The sequence below is a fragment of the Cygnus olor genome, chromosome 4, assembly GCF_009769625.2.
Source record: "Cygnus olor isolate bCygOlo1 chromosome 4, bCygOlo1.pri.v2, whole genome shotgun sequence".
NCBI classification, from domain to species: Eukaryota; Metazoa; Chordata; class Aves; order Anseriformes; family Anatidae; genus Cygnus; species Cygnus olor.
This window is the reverse complement of record NC_049172.1, coordinates 26843867-26868449: the sequence shown is the minus strand read 5'-3', so window position 1 is coordinate 26868449 and position 24583 is coordinate 26843867. Positions and strand designations below refer to the sequence as shown.

Here is a 24583-nt window from a genome sequence, read left to right as displayed (position 1 = left end):
AAATAATGATGCAAATAAATCAAACGCACAGATTTTTGAAGGTGCTAAGAGTAAGTGAGCTAGTATAACTACCTAGCTGACTGGATCCAAAAAACAATTACATATTTTTCCCTAGGGTGGGCTGAGGGGGACAAAAGCCTTAAAGTGTAAGACAGTGTTCAAGGAGAAGAAAGTAACCTGTGACAGTAACAAGATTCTGACTTCCAGGTATGTCAGAGGATAAGGCCAGCAACAAGCTGAGGTTGTGAGTAGCAAATAGTGCAGAGGTAGGTGGCCATGCTAGACTTTTCTCCTTTTTGCATGGAAAAGGTAAGATGCGCTTTGGTGTTGTTTGTTTTCTGGTTTTGGAATTGTTTAAACATGTTTCTTGATTTAGTGCAATGCTCTTAAGTACTATGACATAAAACACACTTCGTTGTGAAGAAACAAATGTGAGTTACGACCAGCTTCTGAATTAGTCACAGATGACACCTGTAGTAGTCTGAGCAGCAGAGTAAGAAGTATCAAAGTGTGGAATTTCCCTCTCCAGCTCTAGTGCCCCTCAAAGAGTTAAAGGCCCGAGAAGTTGCTCCCCTTGGGATACACCTCCTGGGATCCTGAGATTGGTACAGACTCCTGAGATGGGTACAGATAGTCAAGTGGCCATGGCAGAGACATCCTTTAGTAGAAATTTGTTCATGTTTGTGCAAGGTTTAGCGTAAATTGATTCCAGTTGTCCCATTTTTAAAGACACTGAAATACTGCTTAAAACTGGTTCTGCAGAAATTAACTGGGGGAATTCAGCCTCATGCGTCATCAAACTCTGAGCTGTGGTATGTCTGGATTGCTGCTTGGTTATGTTACAGCAGCGTAGTCCTCACTAATAAAGATTACGTGTACTCAGTAAAGATCTAAAATATGCTTCTTGCATTATTTTAATAAAATAAAATTCCTAATTATTATTATATCACTTTGTGTATACCATTGTTGATGATGTTTAACCAAACAAAATATATTTCCCAAGTTACTTACATGATTGATACCATTTTTATCTGTAGAACTTTCTCAGGTGACCTTTTCCATCTAGTTTTGTAATTATTGTGCATTCACCTTCCCCTCACACATAGATGAGATCCTTAACATGGCTTTGTTGCTGCTTGAAACAATAGAAGCCTCTTTTGGCAAACCCGAATATTGGGTCTTTCTCCCCAGAGCACCCTGGGCTTGAAACATGAGCTCTCTTTTTCTATTCTTCTTCCCAGCAGCAGTTCCATATGGCTAGGCAAGGGCTGCTGAAATAAAACCTGCTGCCACCATGATTTTTCTTTGGATCTTCCATCATGCCCATCTTTAGGGGTATCAGAGACTTGGCAGAGCAACCACACATCAGCTGGGAACTTTTCCCTGTGCAGCTAGAACAGTACTGGGGGCCTATAATGAAGTGACTGAGCCATCTGTAAAGTATTTGTCCAGCTACCTAGAAATGAATATGGCTAAACCTTTTCCCCCATTGTTACTTATGGAACTGCATTCTGCAGAAGGTGGTTATTTTATAGCCATTGGATGACTGAAGGGACTTGAGTTGTTTTATTTTTAAAGTACGAAACATTTGCAAAATATTTCTAAAACAAAATATTTCAAGAATTTACGGAACTTGCAGTAAATATAGTGAGAGGGGTCTTATGTTAAAAAAAAATCTCATTACAGCTATAGAAAACTTAGTGGGAATGCCTTTTGTTTTTATATGTCTGTAAATATTCAGTGAGAGATACTTACAGTTAAGTATGCCACCTTGAATGATAATGATAATGATGAGACTGCTTTATTTAGAATTTTCCACATAAGGAAGATTGATTTAATTTAGAGACAGTGGTGTTTTCCTGGGCCCACACACTCACAGATAGTGGTCTTGATGGTATACCTATCATGTGATAAAGTATTTTCTTTAAGTGCAAGTGCTGGTTTCAGTATGTTAAACAATTTATTATTACAAAGTCTTCTAACATAAACATCCTATAGCACAATCCTGTAAACATCCTACAGTAAAATCCTAAATATAAAACAATTTCAACTAACACAGTGGGTTATCTCATGGAGAATTAGATTGCCCCCACACACACACACACGCTTTTCCTCCTAATAAGCTTTCCTCCTAAGAAAGCATAGATTTTACAGAATAGCAGAGTGTAAAGTTGTAAAAGGAGCACAGTAGTCCTTTCAGAACAGACTCTCCATAAACTGAACAGGCCTAGCAGCAAAATAAACAGTGTTCCATTATGCAGGATACCTATAGGGAGTTCTCATTATGCCAAACACAGCAAAAGATTTACTTTGGGTTTGGCAAAGAAGTAATCCAAGAATATGTTTGGCAAGGAGTATATTGGGGGACTGTCTTATTCATCCTCACCTTCACTCCCTACCCCCTCCATCCTCCTTAATGAATTCCTAGGGTTCTTTTTTTTCCCTAAAATAAAAAAAGATTCTACAACTTCTTGAAGTTTAAGGCAACCACAATAAAATTTTGTAAGTCAGCATATGTTTGTGTATTTTAATCATAAGGTCTGTGTTTTAACAAAAGGTGTTATGTTTCTCCAAATACAAACCATACGTGTTAGACAGTACTGTAGCAAAAGCCTTGCTGCAAGTATATTATGTTTTTAGTTTAATCAAAATAATAGAATTTTGAGGGAAAATACACAATTGTCAGTCATTCCTTACTGGCACCCACACTATTGCTGGGGAAAAAAAAAAAAAAAGGAGGCCAGACTTGTTCTTAAAAGTCCGTTTTAGTGAGTATCAGTTTACTGATAGCAATCTTTTTTCCAGCCAGAAACATATACACATATTGTTGTTATGATATGGAAAAATCTTCATTTGCTATGGGTTTGGGGGCTATTTGAGGGGATGGAAAGGGGAGGCATGGTTTTGTTCTGTGTGTTTTCCCCCTTTTGATCATACTATATGTAGTAAGTGACTCTGAAGTGCTTTTAAAATAACTCCTCTGGATGAGTGCATTTTTTGGGCTAGAAGGTAAACTCATTTTAAGAAATTTAAAAGACTTTCTAGTTATCTTTCCTAATTGGATATCAGTGTTGATATCAGTAGAATTAGTGAATATGCCAAATGATCAGTCACCAACATATTTAGCAAAACAATGAATTAAACCTGCCTAAGAACCACTGTCTGCTGCTGTTGTCACGATGCATGCTTGGAGAAGTCCATGAAACTTTTGGCATACCATAGATTGCTGCCGAGACACCAGCCTGCAGCACTGCTCCCTTGGTGTATTCTCTCAAAGGTACTTTCACTGTTAAAAGTTCTGGTTAAGATGCAGCATCCCTGACCATGAAGGACCATTCCTCAACCCACACTTCACTTAACAGTCCCTGTGATGCTTCTGTAATACAAAGGGTGCATGGTGTTGTGTTTTGTCAAGATAGGCCTTCTGGTGGCCTAGGTGAAACCATAAAAGGGAAAGCAGCAAAGGTTGATAGCACCTACATATCGTCAGTTAGTAGATGTTATCTGTCAACTCTACCCACATACTTTAAGTCCGCTATTTTTTAAAGCCTAGCTACAAATTCAGTTAGGACCTTAAAAACTAATACAACTATGTGAAACAAAATGCTGTTCATAAAAATTTGTATATAATAGTGGGAAAAAAAGTGATTTTGGAGTATTTCCATGGTCCTCTTCAACCATCAAAATTGCATACTTTTTAAGTTGCTGTACTTAATGAAAATCTATACTGTTACATAGAATTTCAGTGCTTTTAAGAAAGTCTATATATCTACCGCTTCATTGACTTTTCAGAATATTTTATCACTGACCACTCCGTGATAGACATTCAAATTCATTTTTAAAGAGACTTCCAATTTTGTTTTTACTTAACCTTCATTTTTAATGATCAGAAAACCTTTTTCAAGAGAAAAATAATTAACTGGAGGATTCTTCAGAATCTTCTGGCTTTCTGTGGTATTCCTGTCCGACAGCAGAAGTGTGGACATTTTATTGCATGTTTGAAGTGAGCTAAAAGCGAAAAACACTGTTGTCATTAACAGTATTTCATAGGGAGAGGGAGAATGTTTTACACAGAATTCAAGATGAAACAGTAGAAGTTTTGTTGTAAGGTGTGTGTTTTGTTGTTTTTTTTTTCACCTGTCCCTGTCCAGGTAATACGGCATTTTCTGGAAATTAGATAGCCAGCCAAAATGTAGGGATAGCTGTGAAGTGATTTAGAGTAAGAAGTCATATATATTTTAAGAATGCATCAAAACTTGATTTGCAGTCTTATATTATACTTCAGAGATTTTCAGAAAAAAAAAAAAGTCCCAATAATCCTGCTTGAATGAAACATGCATCATTTTAATATTCAGGCTTACTGCAGTATAATCAAATTTGTCTTAACAGTACTTTCTTTCTCTCTGGAAATGCACTTTTATGGTTCCTTATTCCTTTATAGCTTATTTTCATCTCAGTTGAATAGTTGATATATACAAAACTTGATGGTTCCCAAAAATACCGGTAAGAAGCCAAAACGAGATGTTTGGTTCAAACTCTCTCAAAGGATTTTTGTGGAAGTTTAGCTTGTAATTATGGATGAAAATTGAAGTTAATACAAATTTGGACAAGTTTATTCATCATTTTTATCCATACATGTAATTAAAAAAAAATACATGAAATTTGTAAAGTCAAGTACGTGAGGTTAATTTATAACCTCCTATGATTCCCTTTAATCTCTACTCTCACCTTCACAAAGAATCTCATCCAGTTGCCCTGTCACCCTGTGAGCAAATGTTGGGAACACAGGCAAGCCGAACTCTTTGCTTTCAGTTCTCATGCCTTGTATCTGTGATTCAGAAAGTCTTCTGTGAAAATCCTGCTAAACCAGCCCAGAGGTCTGTCACAGTCCATTCTCTGTGTATGAGCCATGGATTTCTGACCTACTGATAAAAATCTGGCTGATAAATTCTAATATCATACTGAGCATGTGTAAAGCTGAATTTTTGGTGGGAAGGGGGTTTTTTGGGTTTATTTTTAAACAAAAGAGCTCATGAACTGGCCAAATATAGGCATAGTTCAGTGCAGAGAAAAGAGACATTTCTGGCACTAGCAAAATCCTCTGCCAAATAAATTCATTCTCTAGAGAAGTGTTCACATGCTGGAACATCCTAAAGATGTAAGAAATACGTTTCCTTTTTATTAATTTCAACTTCAAAATTTTTATTTCAAAGGCACCTAAAACTTCTTTGTAGAAAACATTTTAAAAATACGTTATTCTGGCCAGATGATTGGCATGGAAAGGAAGCATAAATAGAAGATTTTGCAAAGCTGTAAGCTGGTCATTGCAGTTTCTTTTAGCAATGTGCTGTGGACATCTTTAATGAAAGAAGATGCTACATTTTGAAGCAGCATATTGCTACTCATCAACAAAGTGTCTAAATGCTATAAGTGTTTTCTCCTGTAACGATGGAAAATGTCCTCATGGTTTTCACACCAACACCTTTGGCATAGGCGAGGGTTGTGCTGGCTGTCTCTTGGGCTCCCATATGGAGAGAGGACTTGCTGAGGAAAGAAGTTGTAGTCAGTAAACAAAGTACCATACAATGGTGAAAGAGTTCTCTGAAAAGCATTTTGATGCAGTATACAGTGCTGCAATAGTTCATGATCTGCTAAGTAAGGAGAAGCGCCAGTCAACATCTTTTCTGTATATTTTAGAACAACTGCATTCCTTTTTCTAAGCCAAATCATAGCCATCACCATTATATAAATGTACGTCTTTCTTGAGAAGTCTGGTTCTCTTCCCTCATTTCCTGTAGCATGTTAGCTGCAGATTATTTCAGACTGTTTTCTTTTAAGCTCCCAGAAAATGTAAATAGAGCATAAAAACCTTGTCTACAAGTCTTCACACTAAGTCATTCTGAACTCCCACTAGGAGTACATTATCTATAAGATCAGCTATTGCAAATTAGTGTTGAAGTAAGTCCTTTTGTCCTTTTATTTTTATATATATATATATATATATATATATACTGTACTGGAATATCTAAGGAGAAGAAACTTGGTTTCTATAGGACAAAATTAACGTGCTTTGTCAGTCCTGGACTTTGTGATGGAAGTCTTTTTTCGTATACATTACAATGGAGTTTGCTTGCTCAAATGTTCTATTCTTATTCTGAGCACCCAGTAAACATGACTCTTACAAAAGATCACACTTGTACAGTGGACTGAGAGAGCTAGCATTAAAATGATTTTGCATCACATAGTTAATTTTATTACAGCACTGCCTGATCCATGGATCTTTTGTTTCGCTCAACAGACTGAGATAAATACTGTGAGTGCTATGGAATAACATTGTCAAGCTTTCCTTTATAGCCAGCTTCAGTTTGTCATTTCTTAACTTCATTCTGCCACTTCTCACTTTAATCTGTGCTTATTTATGGTTTACCACTTATAAGTATCACTAGTTCTCACTTGACAAAGTTGTGCAGTATATTATTTCTCTCTGGAAAGCGGTCGTCTACTTGCAATTAACAGTAATTTCTGCTACCATGCAGTGCATTTCCTCCATTTCAATAATAATATATTGGAAGATGTTTTCCAGATCTCAGTACAATTCAATGGGGCATGTCAACTATGCATATGGAGAATAGTGCTTCCTATTCCCATGAATGTGTGCCCAACTCTCTATTACATGAGCATTGTCCTTGGCTGCTGCTGTAATGTAAGTCAAATGTATGACTTTTTACCACTCATAACTGCATTATATTTCAGAGTAGCTTTTATCCAGGTTTCCCCCAGGATATGTTTTAGTACTTCTGCAATGAAGGCTCTGGCAATACTATTTTGATACAAAAGCACATGGTTTTCATTCAGATGCCTAATGTTAATGTTGCTCACATGGATTTGGAATCAGAAAAGCATGTTTTAAGATTAAATGAAAATTCATTTCAAGCAATAAATTGATCTGTGGTACTGAAATATTATTGACCAAAGTCTTGATATTAAAGAAATGTTTTTTTGGTTTCAGTAAAAAATTACATTTCTTTTAGAGTTGCACTTACATATTTAGATGACAAAACTCTGTGATACTTGAAAAATATATGTATTTTTAAAAATGTTATGGTTATGGCATCATGAAAAGCTTTTCTACATAGTCATGTGTAAATATTTAATGCTATGCTGTGAGTTCAGGCATGTAGTGCATGATGCAGACTTTTTTTTTTTTTTTTTTTTTTTACTATCAAGTGTTTTGCTTATGGTGAAAATGCTGAGATAGAAATGTTTTGTCCCCATCTTTCTTGTGATTCCATGAAAACATTTTAATGATCAGCTAAACTGCATAGATTAATCTTAAAATGGGAAATGCTTTTCTTGGTCTGTGTTTACATGGCTGCCTATGGACACCTACATGCTTATATCTATTTTTACATGAAAGTCCTTGGAGAAGTTTGCGGAAAGGAATAGTTAGCAAACAGTCCTTGATTACATTGTCTTGTTTTCAATGTGAACATTTATTTCTTTCCTGAGTATCCAAAAAACTCCAGAAAAGGAAAAATGCGTTAAGACTACAGACTATACATGGGCCAACAATTTGGGAAGATACTTTTTAGCTAACACACTGAAGGTGGTGAATATAGCCCCAGTTTTAAAAAGTGTTCAGGGACTTCCAGGGGACTCTTGACTGATGAGCCGAGTATCGGAAACAGTAGAAAATATAGAAATAATAGTATGATCTAAAATAAAGAAATTAAAATGTGACATTTGGGGGAAATCAAAACAGAGGTAACACCTCACAACCTCTCAAACTGTATGAAGGAATCAACAAGAACCATGTGGATAAGTGAAATCTAGTTGATACAGTCCACTGGATTTCCAAAGACTTTCAACCCATTCCATTTTGAAAGGCTTCTGAAAAATCTAAGCTGCCAAGGGATGAAAGCTTGATAAAATACATCTTGTTGCACAAATAAAAATAAGTGTTTGAAAGAAAGAAACCAAAAATAGAAGTAACCTGTCAATTCTCAAAGGAGCAGTAAGTAGCCAGTTGAATTTCACATAGAACTGTGCTGAATCTGGTACCGCTCATCATGTGTTCCTCTATACATCCCGAATATAGCAAGATGTTAAGTCTGAGAAATGTGATTATATGTTGATTATGCTTTACAATATTACTATTTTTTTTAATATTTATGTTACAATTCCCTTCTTAATTTTTTCAAGGTTGAATACTAACAGAGAAAGTCAGTTTTACTGATAAAACAGTGATTTTTTTATTTATTGTTTCTACAATTCCTTTAATAACATTAAAGAGTATTGTAGCCCATGTGTTCAGTGTTCCCAGTAGCAGGTTGAACCAGCTGTTGCTGGTACTCTGCATTTGATTGAAGTCTGAGCTCCAGTACCTAGCATCTTCATATTCAGATGATAAAACTATTTAGGCCCAGCAAGTTAACGATGTGATCTTTTCTGGGATGTATCTATTCCACTGTTCCTACAGAGTCTTCAGTTTTTTAACTACATAGAAATGTCATAGCATTTATGTCAGGCTGGCCTGACAGAGCACACCCTGGCCAAGGTGCAAGTGGGCCAGCGATGCAGTTCAGTTTTCCGAGGGCAGCATTCCAAGCCCTCAGGGAAGCTGTTGCCACATCTCAGTCTAGCTGCACCTGGTGATTTACTGCGTGCAGTGGAGTAGTTTACAAGAGTGGGTTCACTGAAGGGAGGAGGAAAGATTAGGTTGTGTGCACAAATTGGCAGCTACCAGGATGAGAAGATGGCGTGGGGAACACATGCACTCTACTGGCTGGAACATTGTCACTGATGCAAATGGTAGTAATCTAACTACACAGAGTAGAGAGAGAAAACCTGTACCTTGAAACCTGTTTGATGAGATGGAGAGGGGTCTGGAATTGTCACTGAAAGTAGCTTGAGTAACTTCCAGACAGCTGGGAGATCATCCTTTTCATCTTCAAGAGCAGAGGCCTAAGTTTTTGTATGCATTTATTGAAGTTCCTATATAGCTTTCTGGAGGGCATCGCAAGTTCCTCATTCAGCAGAGACGTAATTTTGGTATTTGCGCAAGTGAAATGTATCATGAGCAAAAGAACAAACATAGAACAGCACCTCAGAGGTCAGAGGATGTGTTGTTTTGCCCTGACCATATCCATTCTGGTGTCATCTGTTCCATTCAGAAGAACTGATGTCAGATGACAGGGAGTGGACAATAAATTGTTTGCAGAATCAGCAGCGAGTTATTTGTCAGAAGCCCGAACACCTGCTGGAAATGATGGAGTTGGTCGGAAATAAACTAGTGCTACTGTAGCCTTCAGGAACGGAGGGGATGAGCTCTAAGAGTCATTCCATTTTGTTTTGTTGTTTGACAATAGTATGTCCTTATGACTTTTGCTTAACTTTTTTTTTTATTATTTTTGTTTTATTTTAATGCTATCATTTTTGTCATTTATAAATGTTTAAATTCATCTAGAAACAGATAACTTGAAACTAGGAGATTTTGCTGGATAGAAGTTCTGCTAAGTTGTTCCTCTTCTTTGTAGGCTATATGTTTCTTATTTTGCTTTAGGGTGGGTTTTTATTGTTTTTGAGCTGAATTTTAGCATGGTAGCTTATGTATGTAATGTAAATATGATATGGTCAATATATTTCTTATTCTGCTATTCTTATTAAGCTGCTTCCTTAAATTTTTCTAGTTTGAGAGTTTCTCACAAGCAAACAAGCTTGTCTAGGCCTCTATTTAGGGCAAGAATGCAATATAAAAATACCAGAGTTGGTTTTCTGTGAAGCGGAAAACATAACTAGCTCAATGTGTTGGGTGCAGCTGAAGGAGTGTTACAGGACAGTGGTTATAATTGTACCTTTGTACTCTCCCTAATTATTTTTTCAGGCACTTGTGCCCAGGAGCAGTCACTATTGCCCCGTACATCAATGACTTAACGCAGTGCTCTCTTTTGATCCTGTCTGCTCCTTGTTTTCTGCTTCACCCAAACATCCACGGGAGCCTGCAATAATGCAAGAATGGTTGGCATTGCTTAAGGACATCTTTTCACATCTTAATACTGAGGAATCTCACTGAGAAGTATGGGCATGCTTCCAGACTCTCAGACAGAATTAGGAAGTCAGAAGTTTAGCTGCTACTTCTTTAATTTGTTGCAAAATACTGTTTCTTGTCATGCTGCCTGAGAGAGGGCTCACAAGACTTTTACTAATTTTGAATCATTACTTGTGGAGGATATTCCTTTTAAGGAGTCACAGCTCAATAATTTCCTTAGGCAGAAATATGTCTGCATATTCATTTTATTTCAGTTGTCACTGTAGACATATTCAGTAAAAATTCTCCTGAAAAATTATCATTTCCAGATTTCCATTTAAAGAAAGTAATCACTTCATGGAGGATTCCTTGGTATTTATTTCTTTAAAAAAGACTCACAGAAATGTCCACAATATCCCGCTTTAACAAGATTAAATCTAGATGATGTGAATAAAACATACAGTGAATAGTACGGCATTTTTTTAAGTGTATGATTCTGTGATTCCTTGCTTGCAGTTGGCCTTGTGCGCGCATGGACAGTGGGACTGTAAATTCTTTCTGGTGAATTACCTAATGTGCTACTAGGTGTCATGCAGTGGAAATGTAGTAAGTTTACACCTACTTCCAGCAGATAAGCTGTTCGTTATAATACAGCTAAAAAGAGCTTAGGTGTATTCTGAGAGGAGATCTAGTCTTGTTTGCTTTCTTCAGGTGGTGCAACAAAAAAAGAAAGAAAAGCAGGCAGCATTGTTCAGGGATTCCTCCCTCTCTGCAGAAAGCAGCAGTGAATGACGTGCTGGAGCCTGTCCTGGGGAACAGGGAGAACCACGACGACTTTTCGCGTTCCCAGCTCCGACACGGCAGACGGGTGCCTTCGCTGGCCTCCGTCTCGCCGCCGGGGGCTGGGGCAGCTCCCGGAGCACCCCGGGGGTCGCTGAGGGCCGGGCGGCCGGAGCGGGGGGCCCGCGGGCGGCGGGTCAGGCCCGGGGTCGGCCCTGAGGGCCCGGCCCGGCGGGGCAGCGGCGCCTTACATGGGCATGGCGGCGGCCGCCGGGGCCCGGGCGGGGAGGAGGCTGGAGCCGGGCCGCGGCCCAGCCGGGGGAGGCGCGGCCCATGGGGCTGAGGCGGACAAAGAGCGGTCCCCGCCGCCAAATATGGCAGCGGGAGCCGGAGGCTTTCACAATAGGAGCGGGAGGGAGGCGGGCTGGGAGCTGTGGGAGCCGCTCCGGAGCCAAGGGGTAAGCGCGGGGGAGCGAGGCTCGAGGGCTCGCCCCTGGCCTCCTGTCATCCAGTGCCAGCAAAGCTGAGGAGCTCGGGCTGTGTCTGTCATGTGTGCTCGTGTTTCCGAAAGCCCTTTATCGATTTTTGTTTACGGAGGAGGGGTCTTTGGCAACCCCGTCGTGCAGCAGCCTGAAGATAAATGAGTCCTCTGCTGGAGTTAGGAAAAAAATAAACTTGTGGTTTTTGTCTAGTACAGTGTTGAACGCTTACAAATTCATCTGGAAAGGTACCTATCCATCCCTGAGACACTGACAGGTCTTCGTAGTTGAGATCAGAAAAGAGAATCTCTTTTCTCTTACGAAAGAGAAAAGAGAGAAAATGAGAACACACACACACACACACAAAAACAATCTTGACAGTTCTGACAGAAAATACTTTCATAGCAAAATGACCTGATGGAAAATGTTCTGGAATGTTAGAAATGCAAGCAGGCTACCATTTTGTACGTACGTATGGAATCCACACCCTGTGATCCTAATCCCCCATGTCTTTTTTTTTTTTTTTTTTTCCTACTTATATGGGATGAATTTAAAAGGTCTTATTCCCAGAAGGAGAAAAGACAGAACGCCATTTCACTTCAGACTTACTCAGGGCAGGAAGAATGAACACAACAGAAACATTCAGTAGATGAAGGTGCAGCTGTGATCTCGGCTGGCTGTGTGAAAGCTACAACAGAGAAAACTAAATAGCTGTGGGCACAGACCTAAGCTGTACTGTTTAATGTGCTGGCCTGCTTTGCTCTGTTTTCAAAATGTTTGCAGTAGAATGTTTCTTAAATTCACAGCCTCTTCAGCAAACAATTATAGCACTATGAGCATGACACCCTGGTGAAAGGAAGTAAGTTATGCCTTGATCTTGAAATTGTGACTAGATCAGCTCCTAAACTGCTACTGAAAAGTGTTTTAAATATTGTGGGTGAAGCCTGACTCGGAAGAAACAGCTTTTTTATCTTTCCTGACAGGCCTCCCAATTACAGCAGCTGTAAGTTACTGCAGTGTGACTAATGGAAAGATATAACACTCAATATTACCATATCAGGAGTATTAAAAAAGAGAATGTGGTGTTGAGGTCTGAGTTGGGAACTGGGAATTAGACATCCGGCTGACGTTCAGGTCTCTTTAAGCACCTGTGACCTTCTATAAGCTTGTAAGTCTCCTAATGATCTTACTGTCTGAAGTGTAGGTAGACCGGTCAGAGATCCACAGTGATGCTTGCAAATATGATGTTAATATCCCAGCTGAAGCATGTTATGCCAAATTTACCAAGAACTAAAGAAGAAATCATAAAGGCAATACTAAAGAAACCACAGAGGGTAAGCCTGAGGCAAGGTTATTTAGATTTTGATCCCAATATGCTGATTGAAACAGAAGAATATATTACAATTTTCTTCATGAATTAAAAATAGAGAATCTGAAAAGCGTAGTAGAGTGAGGGAGGATGAAAGTACAAGCAAAAGCTGCAAGACTTGGGAGCAAACACTGAGCAGAATCAGCTGCACAGCTTGGGAGAGAAAAGAAACTGGACAGAACCTTACCAAGTGGTTCTCCTTTGCAGGGTTAGTGAAGCTGGCAGCTTAACACAGATCCAGATCCTTGTGAGTTTGAGGAGTGAGTTGTTTTCCAGCTTATATTTTTTATCTTTACAGTAGCTATTTCCAGAGTTCATCAGCGTGCTCTATCCATAGTTGTGCAGGCCAGGAAACTCTTCAGGATTACTCACAGTCAGAGAAGACTGAAAACTGGGGTACCTCAAGTGTCTTGGTACCTTAAGGAAGCCATTGGGATGCTTGGCTTCTCTATGCACATGTTCAGCCATCACTGCTCTGGTTCCTTGCTAGCTAGTGCCTGTGTAGTAGACCCAGCATTTTCTTCATGCTGTCATAGGGGTTGCACAGTAAGTCTAATCAATATCATCTAAACAATTCTTTGCCCTGAAGGCCTTCGCTGATTTAGTCCAAAAGATGAAGTAATCAGTATTATAACAAAGAAGCCTTATGCATGAGTCACTTCATCACCATGTATATATGCATGTGTGTATGTTTATGTCCATCAGAGTGATAACTGCCTTCTTGTGAAAAGTGTCTCCGCAATAGAAATGTTTATTTTTTGTTTTCCTCTAGGTATATTTAGAAGTTGAGGAAAAGGCCCTCTCTTCATTCTATTTTTGGTTGAATCATGTTTTATTAGATCCAAGACTTTGCAGTATTACTTACTTTCGAAAGTAGGCTCTGGCTATAGTCTCCTCTCTGTAAAACACAACTTTGGCATGTATCTGCAGAATTGAAAGTGATGGAAAATGTTTGCTGAGGTAATCTTTCTTGTAATATACAGTTATACTTTGTTTTCCAGCACTGCTAAGAAAAACAAAAGCTCCAAACAACTTGGTGTTTCTAGTTCAGGCACTGCAAATTTCAGCAACAGGAAACAGCACCAGGCAAAGCACTTCGGTTACCACCTCAGTGTCTGCCAATGCCAGAAGGGTTAGCAAGTCCAGGATGTTTGTAATGTAGGATTCAGGAGACTTTTGAAATAGTGCTAAATAGTTTGGACTAGTACATGTTGGTCAATTGCCATTTCAGAGGTATAGTTAGTTCTTTTTGTATTTAGGAAAGCATAACTTTGCATTCTGGTCTTCTAAAGACATCACAAAATCTTATGCATTCAGGAAAAAAAAAAGTGTCTTGTTCATGTTTTAGTAGTCCCCATGCAAAGCTTTTAAATGTTGTCAAGGAAAGTATGGGAGGAGATGTAATTTTATTGGGAAGTTTTGTGGTTTGTTATTGTTTGTTTGTTTTTTTAATAAAAGATTGAAAATTCACAATAGTTGGCACATCAGGGCTTATTTTGCATGGCTAGTGTAAATGGGATGCAGTTCCTTTATGTAAGAAAAACAAGAAGATTGCTGAATTGGCTATATAAATCACTGAAATCAGTCAGCTGCGTATGAATCAGTTGAATGCTTGTAAACTCTTCCAGTTCCCTCTTCTAGTCCTTCTGAGTCTGTTACTTGCCATTTCCATCTGAGCTTAACAACATTTGAACTGTAATATGATGCAAAACTCCACTGTGGCTAGCTGAATATTACTTGGGTTGATTTACAGGCATGTCTATATTCTTGAATTAATTTCCACTTTTTAAGACTGAAAGAATCTTGTGCCATGCATCTCCCCCATGTAGAAAATGCCATTTGAATCTCAGTCATAATTTCTTCCTACACCTCAGAATTGTTGAGTTATATTTTGTTTTCTTTTTGAAAACATCCTGGTTTGATTTAAAGAATTTGAGATCTGTTCTTAACTGGCCTGATTAGAAAGTGCACTCTCCAATGTAGCTTTTAACACATCTTTATTAAACAGCTAAGATGTTAAAATTTTGCATGTCATAATGAAGAAAGAACTAGTAGGCATATAGAAAAAAAAAAAAAAAAAGAAATAGAATTATGTAATTATTTGTAGTGTAGTGTCCTGGAAACTAGCTTTTGTGAATGACAGTGTATATACACAGTTTAAAAATGTACTTCTTTCACTGAAGATAAAGGACAAGCAAAAAGATTGCATTTATATACTATGTATTATTCTGTAGTATTCTTCTCTTGAGAAGTCCATTGAAATGTTTTATCTTCATTTGTTTTCTCTCAGATTGCTGGATGTAATTACTTTGTGTAAGGCTTTTTTTTTTCTGAAGTCATCCCTTCTAGTTTTCATGCTTTAAGCAACACTATTTTCATTTGGTTTAAAAGGGGGTATAAAAACTGTCTCCCCACTTAATGTTTTTCTCAACCCATTTCAAAAAGAAAAATAAGTTCAGCAAAAAGAAAAAGTGATTTAACTCAGAATGAGCTTGAGTTTCCCGTGCAGAAAACACTATATCTACGTGAAAAATAGTTGTTTAAATAACTTGGCTTTCCTGCAGAACAAACTTCAATAGTACTTAATATAGATCATTACACAGTAAGTACTCAACTAGCAATGTTATAATTTCATGTGAAATTGAGTCAGTTATATCAATCTGTTTTTTCATGGAATTGTGTAAACTGACATCTTTATTTTGTGAGGATTCTCAAGGTTTGAATCAATGTTGGGAAAAAAAAAAAAAAAAGACTCCTGTTCAGCCAGTTTGGGGTTTACCTGTTTTCCCTGTTTTACTAATGGCATTTACCATTACCTCCATTCGTTCGTAGAAATTAATTATCGTTTCTTTTGATTTTACTGCATTTTTTCAAAAATTGTTTGTTTTAATGTTTCATTTAAATATCAGGACTTCATTTGAGTTGTATGCAATCACCTTTTGTGTGTAAATCCCCCATTTTAGTTTGCAAGACATTCTCTACAGATATTTGGAAACTTAAACTAGAAGCAAATGTTCATGGAAGTGGAATGATAGGCAAAGTTGTTTACAAGGAGGAATCACAGATCATATTAAGTTTTAAGTTAAGCATATGTTTTTGTTTCCTTTCTCTTTGGATCTTTATCTCCCATTGTGCCTCATACTTGGTTCCCAGAAAGTTGAGCTTCATTCCTACTTTCCATGCCCAGTTATGCTTGTGGAGTCACAGCAGAGCAAGTGTCTCAAGCTAAGCTGATGTGCACAAGCTGTCTTTTTGCTTTCATCTTCCAGCCCCATGAAGTGAACATGAGCATATATGCATAGACATAGAATTCTTTTCCCAAATTCTTGCAACAGATGTGCAAAATATGTGCAACATAAGAGCTGTGACAGAAGAAACAATATTGGAGAGCTCAGTTATTTTAATATTAACTCAGTTATAAGCAAATACAAAGGAGAAGGGGCAGTAAAGAGATATGAAGTCCAGTTACTCTTTTTCTATGCTATGCTCTTCCTACTGTATGTCAGTCAGTTCTTTGTTATGTGTGTTAGATTATCTACAGCCATGATTGGCTGAACTGTGTTCTGCTCGTTAGAAAAAATGTTATCCGTAGGCAGTATACTTACCCAAAATCATATAGAGACCTGACTACTGATGAGTGATACCCTTTTTACCTTTATACTATCTTAAAACTATGTGTATGAGTTACCATGCTTCTTCCCCTAGTCCTGTACCAGAACTAGAAACAAAGTTCTAGCGCAGCGCCAGTTTTGTCACTGCCAGGATCTGGCCTGTCACCTTCTGCTCTAGCAGCTGCAAGATGCTTTATTCGCCCTCCCCTTTTCCCAGTTGGCAGCATTCCTCTGCTGCATGCTGGAGTGAGTTGGAGTGAGGTGGAGTTGTGAGCCCTACAGAGGGCTGGGTAATGAAAAGGGGTAAAGGGGCTTGAGTAAGCCAGAGCAGTTTCATTGCCACCTTCTTCTTTTTCACTGTGGAGTGAAATGTGTTAGGTGCCGGTCTTGCTCATCTTGTGGGTTTGTTCCAGCTGGAGAACAATAGTTATGATGATGCTCTTGTAAATCCAACAGGTTCCAGGCATCCAGAGCTGGACTATAATACACACAGTTTGGAAAGTGGAGCTGAAAAAAGAGGAGCACCCTTGCTTTCAACTGCCCTAAAATCTTTTAAGCATTGTTCAAGGTGTTTAATACATTTCTGTTTGTACACTTTTTTGCTGTCCACATTGGGGAAATTTCAGGTGATACCACCGATCACCACGGTGGATTAAGAGTGGATTTGAGGATAGAAGTTTTTTAGGTGTATCTTTGAGCTTGTCTGTCTTGCTTCAAGTATATCTTCAAGTAGATCTTGTTGATGATTTGTTGTGTTCTTTGCGTCCTTATAAAACTGATGTTGCCATGTAATCTGTAAGAAAGCACTGGATCCTGCCCAAGTGGATTCTAATGGGAAGGGTGTGAACCAGCAAGAGAAATCTATTCTTTGGTCTTCATATGCTTGTAGGAGGGGGAAACACACCAAGGTATCTGGCTCCAAAAGATGTGTTTAGTGGAGCACGCAGTAGTAATCAATGTGTTTAAAGTCTGTGTTTGGCACTCAGGGTGGATTTGTGTAATTAGACTGCAAAGTGGCATGCTTTTGTAGCACATAGTGAATGTTTTCTGAGCTCTGATGCTGCTCCCTGACTGGCAAGGAGGCACGGGGGGCTGTTTGCAAAGTAGGTGTCTGAGGGTGATACGGATTTTCTGAGAAAAAAAGTTTTGAATTCAGTTTAACCTGAAAGCCCCGGGCCTTGACGAGGGGTGGTGCGAGCGTTACTGTACCAGAGCAGCAAGCACTGAAAAGCTTTAAGGCCAGTCCGAGCCATCGCTTCCCCAGCTGCCCATCGGGCCGTGCCGACACCCCTTCCCTCACGGAGCCACAGGAACCGCGGGGGCCTCCCCTGGGCCGAGAAGCCGAAGCCCTGAGGCGAGCCCCGGGCCTTTCGGGGGGTAAGGAGCCGAAAAGCCCCGAGGCTCGGCCTGCCGCAGGGGCAGGGCTGGGGCTGCCGCCGGCGGCCGGGTCCCGCCTCCCCCCCGCCCCGGGACTCTTAACGTGAAGCGGCCGCCGCGGAGGCTCGGGCCGAGGCTCCGGTCGCCGCCGGGCCCGCCCTATTTAGCGCCCCTACCTGCGCGCTGCCCGCCCAGCCGCGCCGCGCCGCGCCGAGCCGAGCCCAGCCGCGCCGGGCCGGGCCATGCCAGGCGAGCCCCGGGCGCCCCGAGGTAAGGACGGGACGGGGCGGGATGGGACGGGCGGGAGGCGTCGCCGCGGCTCCCCGGAGCCGCCGAGCCGGGCTTTGTGTGGCGGCGCTGGGCGCCCCGGAGCCATGCCGGGCGTTCGGGTGCCAGCCCCTGACGGAGCCGCGGCTGCTCCCCGGCGGGAGACGCGCAGGGACCCGAGGAGCCACCGGCAGCAGACCCGATGCTTCCCCGAGCCTGCCGCGGCTCCTCACCCGGATTTAGCCGAAATCAAAGAAAACGCTGAGGGGGTTTCCTGCGGAGTTCACGAGGAAAGACATATTTGGTGACCAGCTAGCAGCTAGCTTTTTGGGCAAATGTTTGTAATTGAGCGTTGAGAGGAATTCGGCGTTACCTAGTAACTTAGTGGCTTATAACAGTAACTGCCTAGGAGATTTTTTTTTTTTTCTTTTCCAAGTCCGTAGCAGACATTTGTTTAAATTTTAGTAGCGAAGACCAAAAAAAAAAAAAAAAAAAAAAAGGCGAAAGTTTCCTGGCAGCAGGCACATAATTAGAAAGAAGGCTGGGACAAGTAAGACTGGCCTTCCTTATAATGATGTGTTTACAGAAACTTGGAAAGCAGAGATATGCGTTGGCTATCAAGGAGAAACCAACGTCTGTTGCTGGAACATTTGGATCAGCCTTATATGAAGGAATATGGCACTGCAGAGCATACAGCTAAAAATAGGAGCGGACACATCCTATGTTTCATTAGGCTTTGAGGTCAAGAAACCATTTTTCCACGATACTCTGTGGCTGTGTTGGACTGAAACCACAGTTCTTGGGATCAAACCGTAGATTTGTGAAATTAACTCCGCAGGATGCGTTATTTATTATATGGGAAATTTTGTGTCCACTCGCAAGTCTGTGTGCACCAAAATCCACTGGAGTGCTGGGGTGAGGAAAGTTTTGGTGATGTTCTTAAGGAAGCCGAACAGTTTCCAGGCATCCTGTGATTCACAGTGCATACCAGACATACAAGGATTAAGATCTATAACTGATAACGAGAGCATGGAAAAAACATATACAAAGTGAAGTGGCTCTCAGCCCTTGTTCGCTGATCGTATCTAAACCGCTTCACTATGAAAAAGGGGCAAATGCTTGTAAGGACAGAATTCGAAGAGAGACTCTGTTGCATCCTGTCTTTGGATGGGGAACAAAACCTGGAAGAACTGTCTGTGAAATAATATTCTGGTACTAATTTTCCTGGCCAGACGGAGAAACCCTTTGGGAAAAGGTGTGGGCAATGAGTCTGAATAAAAGAAACTGGCAAGATGGGTTAGGATGTGTACAGATGTTCTTAAAAATTCTGAAACTTAAAAATATGCAGGTAGGATTTTGTTGGAAGTAGAAGTGTCTCATTGGGATAAAAAACATTTCTCTCATCTTTGAGATAGAAGAAAGCATACATCACATAGTCAGACTTTGCCAAGAGTCACCATATACTGCAATCTGCCATAAAAGATTTCCTAAAATCAGGATGATGGATGTGTGGTAGTGGTTTCTTGGCAGTATGTATGCCAAGAAGTTGTTTCTTTTTCCCCCCTCGGTGAAAAACTGTTCTGCAAGTTTAAAGCATGTTTTAAGTAACAATAAGTAGCCTGACCAGTCAAGATACCATTATAAAGCACTGCGGTAAATGTATGTTTTTGTGTTCCTCTACTTAATGAAGTTCTAGGAAATTCTCTAGGATCTTCAAACTGGTTTTTGTTTCTCTTTCTTTGTAAGAGTCGGACAGTTACATATGTCCTGGTCAAGCTCATCTTGCTGGTCACTCATGTGCCTGTTACTGTGGGCTGATTAATTTTGACTAGCCCAGGACTATGGCTTTCTCTTTGCAGAGACTGTGATGATTGGAACACACAAATATTTGCAAAATGTTATTCTAAAGCAATTATTGTCTAGTTTAGGCAGCATAGGACAGATCTACAGTTCTAGGCAAAAGAAAAGCAGCTCAGTATTCTCTGCTCTGCACTGAAGAATGTATTGAGCTTGCATGATGGCTGTGTAGGGCAGGATAAACCAACCTCCCCACAAATAGGAGCAGGGTTGCAGCTTTGTGATCCGCTTTGTGGTCGGAATGACTAAAGCAGCCATTTCTAAGAGCTATGTTAGCTATGTTAGAACAGCATGCCTCCATTTCTGTAAGGACACAGTGGTAAATTTGATGAGTAATGTTCAGCTATTGGGCTTTGGGCACTGGAAGAAAGAGGGAGCAGTCTAACTGGAACAGACCTGTGGGATGGGATGCTGGTTGTCCCACTTAAATGGGGAATTGTTTCTTTCTCTCCTGTATAAAATTTCTTTCTATTGCTCTGCTTCAAAACAATTGGTGAGAGACCTGATTCTCAGCTGGGCGAAGTAAACTGATGTGGTTTGTGAAAATCATTCATTTGATGGGAAGTTACTGCACTCTTCAAACAGCAAATTACTTCCTTGGCCAACTTTTTGTACTAAGTAGCTGCCTTGTGATTTTATTCATGCCAATGTTAATGCAAACCCCTGTGCCTGTGAGCAGAGTAGAGCATCAAGCAGTGTGATGTCCTGTATATAGGTTTTCTCTGTGTATAGCACCATTTCCTGTAGATTATCAATCGTGGTGGACACTAAACATGGAAGAAACGATAAAAACCTTTGTTATGAAAAGCTGAATTTCTAAGATGGAAATGTGTAGATAGGGGAAATACATGGGGTGCAGTGAGAAGAAACTGAAAGATGAGGATAACCTTTTGTATTGCTAGTTACATAATTTTCATACAAAATGTCTTCTGTTACTGTCATATGCCTTTCCATTTGTTGTTCACTCTCCAAGAAAGAAGTGTTCTAATACTTGGGTGTCTACTGGACCTTTTCTGACCTTAGAAGAGTTGGTGACCCTAAGATGCTTATTTTCCCAATAAAAATGTCAGAGTAATGTAAAACATATTAACTAACTGTTAGTCCCATGTACTCTTGGTAACATAATCTTTGGCTGGAAATCTTTCATCCTGGGAATATTCTTTAATCAAAATATGCCTATGGAATTTGTTATTCATCCATCGTTGTCCATCTTGGAAATATTCCCATAGTCTTAACAGATAGCATTTTAGTGCTAGATTATGTAATAATCATCACCCTTTGGAGTGAAGCTCCCATTCTGCACTAGCAATACTGAGCACGGAGTTCGTAGTGGTAACATGCACATTTGGAAGAAGTAGGAAGAATATATACAGTCTAATTACTAGACGAGTCATAGTATGCCTGGAAGACTCATTTTAACCTCTCATTCTGCAGAAAGTGAAGAGGACGGTCCTTTGTGACTGTGAGTGTCAGAACTTCCTGGAGCTTTACAGATAATTTAACATCTCAGATTTCATATAATTAAAAAAAAAAAAAAAAGAATGCTCTCTGTGCTGCCATGAGTATTGTAGAAGGATAGCCTATAATTAAAGCCGTTCTTTTTACATATCTGAACTATACTTTCTGGATAAGCACACATAGGAAACTTAGGAAATATTTTTCCTCCACATTACTGTCTAGACACTTAACACGGTCATTCTCACACCTGCTCAAGACATTCAAGCATTTGCCAAGACGGGAAGTTTGTATTTCCTTTATTGAAGCAGAAAGTGATTGTAATTGATGTATTGTGTATGGCACTCCCCAGCACTTTCCTCTTCCACAAAGGGAAGGAGTTTAAGATAAACAGTGTTTGTTTAAATAAACAAATAAAAATGCAGTGGGCTCAGTTTATTGCTAGGCCTTTTTCTGCATGGTGCATCTGCATGAGATGAGTAAAATAGTGTGCATATCCAGGGATGGTTTGAGTAAGAAATCTTTGATTAAATTAGATCAACTTGTAGAACATGGCATTGTCCTAAAACCGTCCTTTGGTAGCAATTATTCAGACTTCGTTCCAGTCCTTCCCAGTGCATTCTTCTGAGTCTGGGAATTTTATTCCTTCTTGCCTCCAAAAAATGCTTCTCTCCCCACGCCCCCTGGAAATGGATGTAGGATTTTGGTTGTTACCAGTTTCAGAAGGTAATCTATATTACATGTGCTGTTCTAAAACATAGAAGGAGAAGAAGCCAATTCTTCTGAAGAACCCAACTTTACGTCGCATCATGGTTCACTACTGAATGTTTTGGGCAGGAAGCAGCAATGTGAACTTGAGTTCATACTTCAGCCTTAAAAATACGGAAGAGTTATTTGCTTGAAGAGTTGAGTCTGTGTGTCAGGAGTTGCTGTTCTGCATAGCCAGAGTATCTAAATTTTGGTACATGTTCATAAGGTGGCACGTTTCATTTGTCCTGGTGGTTTTCTGTGAAGCGAAGGCTTTCTAGAGAAAGACACTTATTTGCAGACATGATGTGTCAGCCAGCAGAAATGTAGAGGAAAAGATATTTTTGGTTTTCATTGGCAACATGATTACATTTATTTTCCAGGCTGAAATGTAAAAATAGATTAACACACAAAAATCTGTTTTAGTGATGTCAACTTTTTTTTCCAACTAACAAAATCCATCAAATTCAGAGTGGAAGATGATATTCTTTCTTGGTATGCTACTGTACACATGAGCAGAACACAGTACCTGAGGCATGCATGTGAATAACGGGACAACACATGGAATTAAGTTTACAACATCAGCATTTAACTCCTTGCTTTTGCTGTCTCGGGCAGGATTGGTTTAAGTTTTGCATTTACAAGAAAGTGACTTAACTGTGCTTTAAAAGCATTGAATTCAGATGAAGATTCAGTCGGCTGGATTTAATTTTTAAATTGAAATTTTAAAAGAATTTCTCTCCTATGATGAAGAAGAATCCACTTTGGAGAGCAAGAAATGCATGCACGCAATATCTACTGGTCTGGAGGAACTTCATTATGAGCTCCTGCCTAGGCTATAGTGAATAGAAGAAGATTATGGAATACTTTTGCTTTTTTGTTATTCTTAGAATTGAATTGTTCAGTTGCAAGGGACCTTCAGAGATCATCTAGCCCAACTACAATCTTCTGATGATTCTTCTGCCACAGAATCATTTGAGAAGCATGACCCCAGTTCTCTGGCTGCACCGAATGCGGAAATCTGGTTTAAATCAAGACCTGCATGTATTACAGCAACTTTTCTCAGGAGAGCCAACCTGCTGTATTTAGGCCAAGCTTTATGTTGGGCTTGCTCCTACCCATCTTTGCACCTTACTCGCAACTTGGAAGACTTCTCCTTAAAAATGATCATCATGCTCTTTTTGTAGTTGGATTTCATTGTCTTTTGTAACTTTCAATCCTCAGCTCAATTCATTATTCTGTGCAGGCTGAATCACAGGACAGAAGTAATCCCTAGAAACAGAGTTGTTTCTTTCAGCTCCGTTTCAAAGATGATGTGCATTTGTACATACAGATGTATGTAAAATGCATGCTTCTGACTTCAAACAACAGGTAATGAGGATCCTTTTTGTGATAGGAGATGATGAAAATCTGTTTCTGTGTGCACATCTATGTAACGGTGCATGAATATATATCTTTGTGTGTGTCCCCATACACAGCATGAGTAAAAACCTGTGTCTGACTCACGAGGATGACTTGTTTAAAGCAGCTATTAAAGTGCAAAACAATTTTAATAAGTCCAGCTCTGGATAGCAGAGCAGGTTCACCAAGGCAATGTAGAAAGTTTTGCACAAATTAAAGGAGAGTTTCCTTGCACAGAAACCCAGTGGTGCTGTATTTCTTCCAGCCCACCTCATTGTACTTAATTTGGCTCTGTGTATAAAGCCTTTCTTGTCAGTGTTTGAAGGATTCTGAAGAGCACCCTGATTTATGGCTGCAGTGACTAAAGATCTAGTGATCTTTTGTACTATAAGTGAAGTTCTGAAAGTCTTGCAGGTGGTCATAGTATTGTGTGGATTGGGTATTTCCATGCACTATCCATTTGAGTGTAATCTGTGTTTCCTGACAAAACTTTCAGGGATTTTAATGAAAGCATGAGCTACTTGGTTGCAAGATGATGCCATTTGCTTTTGTGCAAATCTGAGGTGCTTAAAACCATAATTACGTAAAGAAATTGTAGAGGAAGTATTGATATCCACACTGACAGAAGCATTGGTGCATAGCTACAGATGTCTGAGAAATTACTCAACCGACAAGGCAACGTTTTGCTCTATGAACTGGTGATTATTTTCAGTGAGGAGTTGGAGACTTCTGTGTATTGTTTTTCACAAAAGTTTCCTCATCTAACATGGCTAAAATCATTTTTTTTTTCTCCAGTTTCTAAAGCTACCTTATAATTTTCATATATCTGTTACAATTCTGATATACCTAGGTTCAACGTCTTTCCCAAATCACGTTTACTCTTTCATGTATAACCCTTGTAGCCTATTTTTTCAGACACTAAATAGCTTGCCATACTGTTTGGCTGTGTTCTAGGGAGGAAGTCTTGATTTCCTATAAATGTTCAGAGTTTTTATATCATTATAAAAATCTGGAGATCTGCATGTAATGTGAAAAAGAGACACACCTCTTCTATCAGTTCCTACAGACATGAAATCCAATTTATAAAGTGAGACTACGGAAGTTCAAACTATATTGAAAGTACATTATACTGTCTTATGAGTCTCTAGGATGTTGCATGTGGTTTCCATTCTTTTATCTTTAGCAGCTTTTGGAGTTTCTGCTAGAGATTTTG

At 39.6% G+C, this 24583-nt stretch overlaps 1 protein-coding gene across 10 annotated transcripts in view; it reads left to right on the top strand.

The window, feature by feature from the left end:
* Positions 1-24583, top strand: part of PALLD (palladin, cytoskeletal associated protein) — a 150189-nt gene that overhangs the window by 62975 nt on the left and 62631 nt on the right. Inside the window, exon 1 of one of the 10 annotated variants that reach the window (XM_040557081.1) lies at positions 17735-17913. The exons of the other annotated variants lie outside the window; for them this stretch is intronic. The gene's annotated coding sequence lies outside the window, so the exon portion shown is untranslated. Of the gene's footprint in view, positions 1-17734; positions 17914-24583 lie in introns of those variants that run through there. 10 annotated transcript variants of the gene reach the window in all.